Here is a 12,720-nt window from a genome sequence, read left to right on the forward strand (position 1 = left end):
GTTAAGAGAGAACCCTTTTAATACCCTGTCATCCTTCTAATTTTCTTGCCTCCTCTTTCACAGAAGTAGCCGCTCGATTGTGGAATAATCTACCCACTAATGTTAGAGACGCCCCTTCTTTATTTACATTTAAGTCAAGATTGAAATGTCACTATCTAAATATTTAAATTGTTCCTTTATCTTTCTTCTTTCCTTCCAATCCCCTCTCCCCTCTTCATAGTATAGTGATAATTTTTTTAATATATTTGTATTTTGTTAATGTTTGTTTTTAATTTTGGTATAAAACTGTAAGATTTAATACATATGTCCATGTATTTGTAATTTTCTCAAATTGAACGGTTAGGGTAGGTAATATGCCCGCCCTTATATGTATATATATATATTGTAAATGTATATTAAGTGTTAAATAAATACATGTTCGTATGCGAGTCCTCGATAGACTGAATATCTACTGGACCGACTTACGTGTGGTTTTCAGCGAAATATAGTGTAAAGTTAAAGAGCTGAAACCTTTATTGATGTACTTGTATTTATTTATGTATTTCACAGTTTCAATATGTACAGGGTTTCTTTGTTTCAGGTCCCGACTAGCTAGGAAATTCCTGTATTTAGAAACGACCTTCTTTTATGCGTGTGTTTTTTTTCATTGCATTTAATAGCATAAAAATTCTAATAATAATTATAACATAAAAAGATTCGAAGGAAATATAAATTAGAAAATGTACCATTAATATTAAGAAATGAGACATCATTAATATGTATTAGAAAACATACCGATAGTAATAAAAATTGAAGCATAAATATATATTTGAAAATATACCGATTAATACAAATTGAAGCATACATATAAATTTGAGAATATACCATTTATAATTAAAAAATGAAACATAAGTGTAAAAACCAATAACAGTAAGAAAATAAAAACAAATGTAAAATAACTAAACATGAAAATACGAGAATACGTTCGTTTAAAGAAAAGTCAGACCACGTTACCTCTCAATTTCGGAGTAATGATCAGTTTCATGGGGCGGCCTCCGTGGAGTAGTGGTTGAGACGCTTGACTCACACACGGAAGGTTCCGGTAAATAAAATAAGGTAAATAGTATTTTACGTTTTACGTCATACTACGTATTTTTGTCCGCCTCGTGGTGTAACGGTCAGCGCGTTTACCTACCATGCCAGAGGTCTCGGGTTCGATTCCCGACATGGTTGGCTTGAAATATTTATTTAAAAAGGCGATTTTACACTAGAACATTTCATAATTTTTGGACTGGCATCTAAAGCGTAAGACTGATCATCTTACCTTCATGTAACAAAAATGATCAAGATATGGTAAGATTGGTGTACCAATGCAGTGCCCTATGCACCCTTAGGTGCGGAAAGGGAATGGTGATGACGTATTTTTAGTTCAAAATAAACACGAATTTTCGGAATCCACAATGATATTTTTAACTCGTGATTCAAAGCACGAAATTATAAATAATATTTATTACAAATGTACAATTGAAAGGTTACATGAAGTTGACATTTCACCCCGATACATTAAATTTTCTTGAAAATAAAGCGTAAAGCTCGTATTACATGGGTCAGAAAATGGTACAGTATCTTGTGCAAGATTTGACACAATTAATATTGTGTCGTGTAATACACAAATTGAGTGAAATCTGTAGTCAAATTCAGAAAAATTAGAACACACCCTCTTTTCAACAAATATTTGAACCAAGATCTGCGGGCGCATAAAAAATTAGCGCGCGCATCTTATTCGGTGATACTGTTAACTGTAAACGCGTATTTGTTGTTGCTTGTGTCACTTTATTTATCCTCGCCCTTTTTGTTTCACGGCACTTTTCACTTCACGCTTGCTTTTTTTAAAAAGATTTTTAATAAGAATTACCAAGTCTTGACCGTCTGATCGCTGGATGTACGATTTGGTCCATATCTCCGGTATAGAAGAAGTATGGAATAAAACCATTACGCATCAAGCGAATGTCTCTCGTCGTTAGGGGCTGATTTCCTGTCGCGTTTATTTCTTTTGCTCGCGGCTCTTATGATTTGATAATGCTATAAATACACATACTTTGATATTACTAGAAGGAATTGTTTTTTGGAAGTAATACTGAACGGTTACGTTCATTTCCACCAGTAAACATAAACTAACCAATAAACAAGATATTACTACCTGGCTATCTTTTCTTCATCGTTCATGAGCGATTCCGTAACATAAGGTTCACGATTTACGTCATTTTAGAAACCTGATGTTGATTGTTGATCACGGAATAATATATTGTCAGTTGTCAACAGTCCGTCGTCACAAGATGGCTCGTTTTGTCAACTGTGAAACTGCCCGTTATCTGTTATGGCGCCAAAAATATCTACACCAGAAACTACCCCGTGTCAAACAGCAAATGAAGTAGCCCAAAATTTGACACAACAGTTATTGTGTAAGAAACTGCGCAAGATATTGCGCAACATCTTGCATAATTTTCTGACCCGTGTAATACGAGCTTCACGTCGAAGCGTATTAATAGACACATAATAGAATTTGTACACCAAATAATAAAACATTCACTAATAATTAAATGTATAATTATTAAACTTTACGCCTACATTTAACGTGACCTTTTCTACTCACGCTGTAATTATTATTTTCACTTGCGTACAATAAATAATTTTTACGAACTCAAGAGTTCAGCGCATTGAATCTCGCATGGGTGCATGGCATATAAATCACTTAATAAATTCAACTTGGGCAAGCATATTCCATCAATACACCATTAATATTACACTTATCAAAAGACTTGAATTTGGCACGCATAAAAATAATGAGACTTTTATCTTCAACTATAACGTCATACTGAAGATATGTCATTTCAGTGCGTAGATATGTGTACCGTAACGTACGCTTCCCCTTGTTTCCTATCGATAAACCTATCGAAAACTTGATCAGTATTATATCTTTGATTTCGTTAGAGAAAATTTATCTTTAACTATACCATCAAGGTATAGGTATGACGTCTTTATCTTTCCATCATAATCGAGGCCCTGGGCCCTGATTACAATGGAAAGTTAACATTTATCTTCAATTTTATCTACGAAGTAAAATAAAGTTTTCTCTATGAGAAGCAGAATATGCATACATTTTTTTCTTCTAAACACGTTAAAGACTAAATGGTTACCGACTAAAGTACTTTAAATGTTCATGCAATGTGTGTGCTTCCACTTTCCATTATTTTTAATACCAACTCAACACGGGGCTCTCGGTCTCGTAGAGTTAGGGAAAAGTTATTATTTTTTTGTAATATTTATGTAAACATAAATTAAATAAATACTTAAAAATCTGTGATTCAAACATTAAATTAATAATATTTTACGTCAATATGCGTTGGGTTGATAATAAACGGTAATTATTTTGATTTTTAAATAATTTGTAATTCTAATTCTAAAGATGAAACGTAGGAAACTGAATATGAACACGGAAGAAAAGGAAGGCTGGAGTTAAAACCAATTTCGCAATAAAGGCGTGTTGGCAGTTAATGTTTCCGAATTATTAATTTAATGGTAAACATAAATATAATTAATATTAATGGTGTTAGTGTTAAAGTTGGTAATCCTTTGTGAAACGGAACCTGCGCACGTTCGCACGTTCGCACGTCCTTGATACAAATACCCCGACATAACAGTATTCTAATGTATTGATAGCGAGCTGATACGACTTTATGTTGTGGCAATCTTTGCGGCATTTCCTTGTTTATTTACAAAATATTATAAACTCATTTGTATTTTCCCTAGAAGAAATATTTTGTCGAAAGTAAAAAAAACGTAAATTAAATAAACTCAATAAAATCTGCCGGAAAAAAAGACAAATCAAAGTGTTAGTCTCTATTCCCCGAACAATTGAAAACCGAACCTGTTCGGTTTAACGAATTATCGATTGTTATTATTTTTTTGATTAAAAAAAAGATGTTATTGTACATACATTTATTGGGGGCAGAGACACAGTTTATAGTGACACCACAATCAAGAACGACCCATGCATGTGAAATTGCCCCGACTCGCTAGAAAATCCATGCTGAATCGGGGCACATGAAATGCATTTATAAACATACGTACACACACGTACACACATATAGTATATATTCACACATACATATTGATTTTTTTAAGAAATGAAACAAACTTTTTGCATATTGTTCATCAATAACGTAATTTTTAATTTAACATTGATATAAACAGGTTATATTATTGTTAAATAAATAATCTACACTCGGAATCGGAATCCACATTTCCTTCATAAACTCACTATGTATTAGCCAAAATTCCTGGTGCGATTTCTTAATTAGATTAGGAGTAAATTTGTTTTTTTCGAGGATAGCCGATATGATATTACGATATCTTCTTTGTTGTCAATTTTCAAAGGGAGTTTCTTACGAGATAAAATTTTCCCCACCATAAAATTTTGATTCATGGGCTGCGCGAGTGGAGTATAGTTTGAAGGATGAAACATAACTGTATTTTGTCTATCATCACTCATAGAATCGGTATAATTTGGATGGCCAGGACCATTATCTAGTAACAATAAAGCTTTTGGAGGCTGCTTTAAATCTTTCATTCCCTCACCCTTCGCACGATACTATGGTTCGGATTACTGGAGGTCCGGTTTATGGCGAGTTTTGATTACAAATACTATACCGTATTAACTGCATATGAATGGAAATGAAATACATTTGAAACATTCGAGTTTGTTAGTGAAAATTTTTGGTAGAAGTTCATTGTAAAAAGACGAGTGATACTGAAATCTTAAAAATTTTAATAACCAGTGACCGGTTTCATTTTCTCGACATCTTTATTATAAAAAAATTATATGTTTATGTAAAAGCGGTAGGGAACAGAGAAATACATAGTAGTAATTGAATGAAATTATTTTTGTATTATTCAGACAAAAATAATTAGATAAAGTTAAATAACTTTTACATAGTTTTGAATTCTCCGTCATTACTGTTTATGCTTGAAACCATACCAGTCTCAAAGATATCGCGAAAGCGACTAGTCACTGGTTATTGCAGATTTGTGGACCACTCGTTTTTTTATTTCTGTAAGTAATAAAAAAAACAACATATTTATACTAAATTTATTTCGGATCGTTTGTCATTAGTATTGTACTATGTACCAAAAAAACTCAATTTACCACGTATTTTTTTTTTATATTGCAATAAAAACAAATTATACCGTTGGAAAAATACTACAATTTCAAAATCAATTGTAACGACTACATACATACTTTCAAGTTGTAGTAATTACTTAAATGATCAAACGTTAAGCCGCCTCTTTTTTACCTTTAGAAAACGTATAATGTAGTAGAATGACAATTTTACGCTATTTACGAGGTTTAGCATTTTCGTCACCTACTCGCAGAATTTACTTCGCTAAAATACTTCAGTATATGAAATGAAAATATGATGTATCTATGTTTGTTAGACCAAGGTAAAATGTGTACCTAATTGGTATTGAGTATCACGCACTTGTGTGTTTCGGACGTTCTCTTGTTCTGGCAGCCACCAGATAATTTATTGTGTAATTCACACGGTGTGGTGGTATTCAATACAAGTAACTGGTGACTTGTAACCCAACACCGACAATCTCCATCATCCTTGAAGCTTTTTTGTTGGACCAGTTTGTTAGCGTTTACCATCGACAGGAATGTTCGGAGTTCGGATCGTAAGCGGTAAGCGGTGCCAACAAACTTGCGGATAAAATCATGTTTTTGTCAGGTGTTTTGTGGATAAAAAGGATTGATGATACAGGAAGTGTAATTTTTTAGCTAAAAATGACATACATATACATATTTTATTTTCACACCGCGTCTTCAATATTTGAGAGAAGTATTTATTAATATTTTATTTTATTTATAGCATAAATTATCCAGTCTTCGATAGGGCACATAAAAACGCTTGAAAAAAAACAATTAAAAATTTATCAGTCATAATTATAATGGTTACAGAAGGACAAATAAAATGCAATATAAGAGTGAAATAGCCATAAAAAAATAAAAGAAATACGTCTGCACATAGTACGTATAATGGGCAATATTGCCGATTAGTTGATAAAATATTGAACTCCCTTCGGCTTTATATAAATTAGTTATAAACAACAAAAAATACACACATGTGAAATCTGAAAAAAAAATAATCTATCTCTATATTAATATATAGAGTAATAAACCGTAATCGGTAGCATCTAAAAATATAAATTACTCGCCCACTAATTTTTACTAAAGACCAGCGAAAGTTGCATTTCGTTGGCTAATTTTTGGGTACTTTAATACGCTTATGTGGGTTTTAATGAGGAACTTCAGCCCTACGGGAAATTCGATACAAAAAATGTTTTCTTACGCGGGGTAAAAATTAGAGCATTAAATTGTACGGTAAAGTTTCTTGAAAATGTACAGAAAAAATAATGAAAAATATTTTGATAAAAACGCACTACTTTAAATGACGTCACTGGTTCATGTGAATCAACCTATGATCTGAGAGCTATGGAAGATTTCCGGTCTGCTTGTCGCTTCTGGACCAATAGGAAGAACTGAATGGGAATAAGCGGAAATGAACCTCTGACGTCACACGCGGAGTTATTTCAGAAATACAAAACTTTAAAAAATCGTAGCGCCGATAATACGATATGTAAAAATTAAAAATAAATAATTTTGACTTAGTTTAACAGTCTATTAACAAATAAAAGAATTTAAAAAAAACACTGAACTTCCTCATTCAGTGGTAATTAAAGTAAAATCATTTTATTATCATCAATGCCATAAAATGTATTTTATAACCTAAAATAAAACAAAATATTTTAAAATTAACTTTTTTTTATTAAAATTATTTATTGACAATTCTTGATGGAATTCCATTGTAATGATTAAATAACTTATACTTACATATAAGTTGTTAATTAAAAAATACTAAGTACACTTCCACTTATTTACTATCCAGTCTTAAGATGCCCATTAGAGGGTGAAAGCGCTAATTGGCCAAATAAATAGGTGGAAGCGTACCAAGTATTTTTAAATTAAAAACTTATACGTAAATATAAATCATTTAATCATAAAAATTAACATTTGAATTTCCGTTATTTATATTTGGAAAATGCTATTTAATCCGCATATTATATAAGAAATGTGAACAAGTAATTAATCAATTGATATAAATTAATTTATATACTCATACTGCTAGTTATATATTTGTAAAAAAATAATTCTCACAGACATTTTGAAACTAAAACTATATAAATAACACCTTTAATTTTATCGGTTAGGTGGGAGAAATTGCTATTTGGCAATAACCCTTTCAATGTACAAAAAGTCAAACAAAAAAAAACAATTTTTTTACGCAACGCAATTTGAACGGATTTGTAGTATTCAAATTACACTCCCGAGACATATGAATAAATTTAAAATAGAGCAACAGCAGGTTATCGTCAATTCGTCAATTCAGTTTTTTAATTTATTGCAATTGAACAAATCGTTTTTTTTATATCCATGCGACACTATTAATTATCCAAAAAACTAATACCTACAGTGGGTACCTTCAGTAAAAATAAAGTATCAATGTGGGAAAATCCGAAAGAAACAGTTATCCTAAAATTAATATATAATAAGGTGTTCCTGAAATATTTTTGTATTTACTCGTACAATAAAACAAAATTTAATGGTTGGACTATTTCTACTTTTTACATATTAATTTATTAGCTGCGAGAAACGCGACACCATACCTGTATAGCAGTATAGAGCATCCTGCACGCTCACACAAACTCACAACTGAAATTACTATTACTAAACCTTACCCAATATTGGATTCGCACAAAAATCCCCGATGATAATATATGAAAGACGTCAATACGTACTTCACTGTGATTCCGTAATCACGCCTGTATATAGCGAGGTGCGGCTTTATCACGACTAAATTCTCCAAGGAGCTGGAACCGATTCGCAATCGACATTCCTTATTTTCCTACTGGGACACTCATCAAAAGTCCCGTGTATTCGGACCATCTTAGTTTTGAACCACACGCTCCGCTTATGAAGTTGTGAAATCATCTTTCATCCGGGCAGTTATGAAACTGCCGTAGTCTCTCGAAGATATCTAATGGTATATACATTCAATTATGCAGTTTATGTTTTATATTATTCATAATTGATTGTTATATATTAATTGGGTACTATTTTTTCCAAATTTTAAAATGAGCACCAGAAGTTTTATAAAAATGGTGAAGGTCGTATACAATTGTCTGATCTACAAGACATTATGTCTGCTTTTACTTTACATATATTATTTTTTTATGATAACAAGTCTTCAAATACATAAATAAAATAAAATGTAAAGTGGACGAAAGTGAGCATTTTCGACATCTTAGTCGGTTCGCGTTCAATCGAGGTAATAAAGCTGCCAAAGCTGCTCGCGGTGAAGATCTAAAAGGACTAATTTCGTAAATCACAACATTACGACAGTAATTATACAAGTATTTATGACGTCATAATGAACTGTTTGAGGTGTTGAAACTATTTTCAATAAAAAAACACAACCACACATATACGTGTATTTAAATTAGTATTTTTTGTGAAGACATGTATTTTTAAATCGACAGCAACCCTCCATAAAACGTAAGCAGGAAGTAAAAAAAACTGACATTGGCCCTTTTAGAGCCAAGGCACGGAATTATTGACTAATTTGCTGTAAAATAATAAAGGAGAATACATTATTCGCTAATTTGCTGTATTTCTTTTTCAACAATGTTTTGCGTTTGTCTAAATTTTTGTAGACAACAACTAAATTCAACCCCCTTGGGAGCTGTTAATATTAATATATTACAACATAGTTTTGGACAAACTCAAAACATTGTTTGTTGTACCGGATAACATAATTCGTGAGGCGAAACATATGGGCGGAGGTGTAATTTTTAAATTCTGTAATGTCCTCCCGGTAAAACAAATTTGTGACTACAAATTGACTGTAGATCACTTTGTTGATTTGGAATATAAAAAAAGAGTTTCCCACACTCACAACACTAGATTAAAAACTAAGGGCTCCCTGATCGTTCCCCGAATTACAAATTACTTCGGAGAGCTAACATTAAATTGCGTTATTCCAAGGTTGTTCAATGATTTCCCACAAGCCATCATTAACGTGAAAGGTCTTCAAATAAAAATAACAAAAACTAAAGAAAAATCTTATAAATGCTTTATAGTGCCTGTTAATAAATAAATATAATAATGTAAAATAAACCTGTCATTAAAAAAAAAGTGTCTTACCGAAAAGTCTTTAGACTTAGGGGGTAACAAATTGTAAAATGTATTTTAAATTATTAAATAAACGCTGCTCTGCAGCACTGAAACTGAAAACAGAAATAAAAATTATTTGTTGAAAAATGGATTCTGGATTTTGGTCCCGAGAACTGCCTTGAGATGGTCACCCCACCAAAACAGTAGTCTATTTGAACTCGGAATTATTGTTGCATTGTCTGCTATTTATATTTTATGTTTTTATCTATACAGTGTTATTTATTATATTGTATTTATTTATTATGTACTAGAACATAATATAAAAATAATGTAAATGAATGAAAGTTTTATGTGAAATAAATAATTGTTGATAAATCCACCTGGTCAGAAGAAGCATAAAAATTGAAAAATATTTTTAGGCGTTGCCTAGTATGCAGGTGAAATGATTTAATCATGTGAATCTCATACGTAACAATAAAGGTTTCAGCTCTTTAACTTCACAAACGTCAAAAGATGGAAGAATCAAAGGAATATAGATGTTCAAATATATGCAGAATGGTGAATGTTACACAGTGCGTAAAATGGCCACTGAAACCAGCCAGTGACAGGTTATAAGCCCCGTGGATCTAGACTGCTATAAAATGTTCTCCATCTCTGTTATAATTTGTTTCGTTTAGCGATATCGAGAGGTGCGGTTAGCATCTACCATGATTGGTTTTGTTATTCCACCAAATAATTCTGCATCGGATTTGTAACGACGTATTTTTTTATTGGCCCTCGAAGAGTCCGATCAAGCGAGAAGCCCAAACACGCGAGTAATTCACGAGCGAGGCAAGGTAAAGCCGCTCACAAACGGCCGATTTCAGAACCAACCATGACCATTTTGGATATCCAATACTTGACATTGCTAAAACTAAGCGTGAATTTTGTTTTTTTATTTAGAATTCCGTCAAACGGGGTTATTCTGTATTCAACAATGTTTTGAGTATGTTCAAATGTTTGCAGACTGGCTGGATTTTCTGCCTGGGGAGTAAAAAGGTAAACGTTAAATGGTAAAAGAAAAGGTATAAAATTGGAAAATTGTTTTCGGGCGTTGCCTAGTAGGGAATTGGTTCAGCCGGATAAATCTCACCCGCGTGATAAAGGTTTCAGCTCTTTTACTTCACAAAAGTCAACAGATAGAAGAGTTGAGGAAATGTGGATGTTCAAACATAGGCAGAATGGTGAATGTTACAGTGTCTAAGGTGGCCACATAAACCAGCCAATGACAGGTCGTAAATCCTATAAATGCCTATACTTCCATATTTTCTTCTCAAATTTTTTTCCCTCTCTGGTTTAAAGTTTAAGTACCTGCAACATATTATAAATTGTGTCATACCTAAAACCCGTACGCCTTTGCTCAGAGACATCTCTTCTCTATCGCACCGAGAGTTTTTAATATTTTGGAAGAGCGTATTAAGCTCTCGAGAACAAAAACTGTTTATAAGAGATGAGTTAAGGACAGGATTTCCCTTAGTGGGAGGGATTTGAGTGGGAAACTCCTCGATGATTTTCCATTCTGAGCCGATACAATATTCGTGGTGATATACTCGTATATCTGGGTCAAATAATTACTCGTCCCAACTCAACGCGGGACTTTAGGTCCCACGGTGCTGGGACATGTCTCAACAGCGGCCTCCGTGGTGTAGTGGTCAAGACACTTGACTCACGCTCGGAAGGTTCCGGGTTCGATTCCCGGTGAGAACACAAAAATCAAAATGAATTTTTCTCAAGCCTGGGTGTTCTGTGATGTAATTCACCACTGTAATTGGGCCTACTGGCCTGTAGTGGTGCAAACATAAATGAAAATGAAATGAAAAACAAATATGTATTAAACTACTTATAAGTAAATAAATTAAATATTTTTGCTAAGCAGAAGACGAAAAATATTTTTATGATTTTAAATGACTGGCTGTATTTTTGACTCTAATGTGATTTTTTTTTCTAAATCTCGTCAATATCGGCCGAGACGACAACCGCTCAAACTTTTATTATTTTTTTAGAAAGTGTACATGACGGGGTCATACATTTTTCGTATGTTTTATTATGATACATCAGCATTCAGAATGTGCTAATATTTTTATGGTATTTTGATAAGAAAGATCAGAAAAATCATCAGGCAAAATAGCAAAAGGAAGAAAATAATTATTTGGGATTATTTTGCCAACATTGGTTTCTTTTTTTACTTAATTGTAAATTGTATAAACGCGAAATAAGCGAAATAAAAAATTGTACATTTTAAAAGAGTAACACGTTTACTGACAAAAAAAACATCGCTTTTTTGTTTGAGTGAAGCCGATAGGAAGACCCACGGTCTTAAAAATGGTTTCGGGTATGTTAAGAAATGCTACAGCTGGGCCCCGATTACAATGGGAAGTTATTATTTATCTTCAATTTTATCTACGAAGTAAAATTAAGTTTTCTGTGTGAAAAGCAGTATATGCATACATTTTTTCCCCTAAACATGTTCAATTATAGGTTACCGACGAAGATATTTTAAATGTTCATGCAAATATACTCATGTTCGTATACAAATATCGGGTTTTCTTTATAGACAGTTAAAAATAACTCTGTTAACTTCCCATTGTAATCGAGGCCTCGCTCCAAAAACGTATAGTTTATGTTTTGTTTTGTTCTTTTATTGTAGGTTTTATTATATTAATAATATAGGTGTACAGAAATTAAATATAAAAATAAGTACGTAGTGTTTAAAACTGTCAAAACATTTTGTAATTTCTTTCTGTGTATTAAGTCTTCTTTGTATATTCCCACATGTAAAAGAATAAATAAAGTATATTTTCAAGTGTCTTCGGTCACATTATTTTTAATATTTATTATTGTTTATAATGTGAATAAAATTAATAGTGAATGAATGAATGTGCTTTCACTTTTACTTTCACACCACTTTTTCTAAAATACATATTTTTGATTTGGAGTTGCCAAGTTTTTTCCAAAATTGTTAGTAAAGAACGCGGGTTGGATATTGGGAGGAAAGAATTTACTAAAATTTAGAGATATTGAGCCGGTGAATAGAATTTCCTTTCGGGATATATTTTCAGTTTTATCGTTTTTTTCTATTGACGTGCTATTACATACGATAGTAATTTATAAATTGAATTGAATTTGTTGGAACAGAGAGAAAACATATTTGAAAAGGGAATATGGGAGTCTAGGCATTTACAGGGCTTATGACCTGTCATTGCCTGGTTTAAGTGGCCATATTCCTATCTCAAAAATGTTTTCCCTGTCTGTTGCAACAAATTTAAATGTGAACAACTCCCTAGGGGGAAAATCCAGCCAGTCTGGAAGCATTTGGACATACTCAAAACATTGTTCAATTTTATTGAATTGAAAAATTAAAGTTGTTTATACAAATTTAAAAACAAACAAGTTGTAAATTGTCGTACCAC

The 12,720-nt window shown here is 32.3% G+C and overlaps 1 protein-coding gene across 1 annotated transcript in view; it reads right to left on the reverse strand.

The window, feature by feature from the left end:
* Positions 1-12,720, reverse strand: part of twin (CCR4-NOT transcription complex subunit 6-like twin) — a 486,185-nt gene that overhangs the window by 30,888 nt on the left and 442,577 nt on the right. The gene's annotated exons all lie outside the window — the stretch shown is intronic.

Source organism: Micrasema longulum, unplaced genomic scaffold (genome assembly GCF_059751315.1).
Source record: "Micrasema longulum isolate JH-2025_06_02 unplaced genomic scaffold, ASM5975131v1 h1tg001491l, whole genome shotgun sequence".
NCBI lineage: Eukaryota > Metazoa > Arthropoda > Insecta > Trichoptera > Brachycentridae > Micrasema > Micrasema longulum.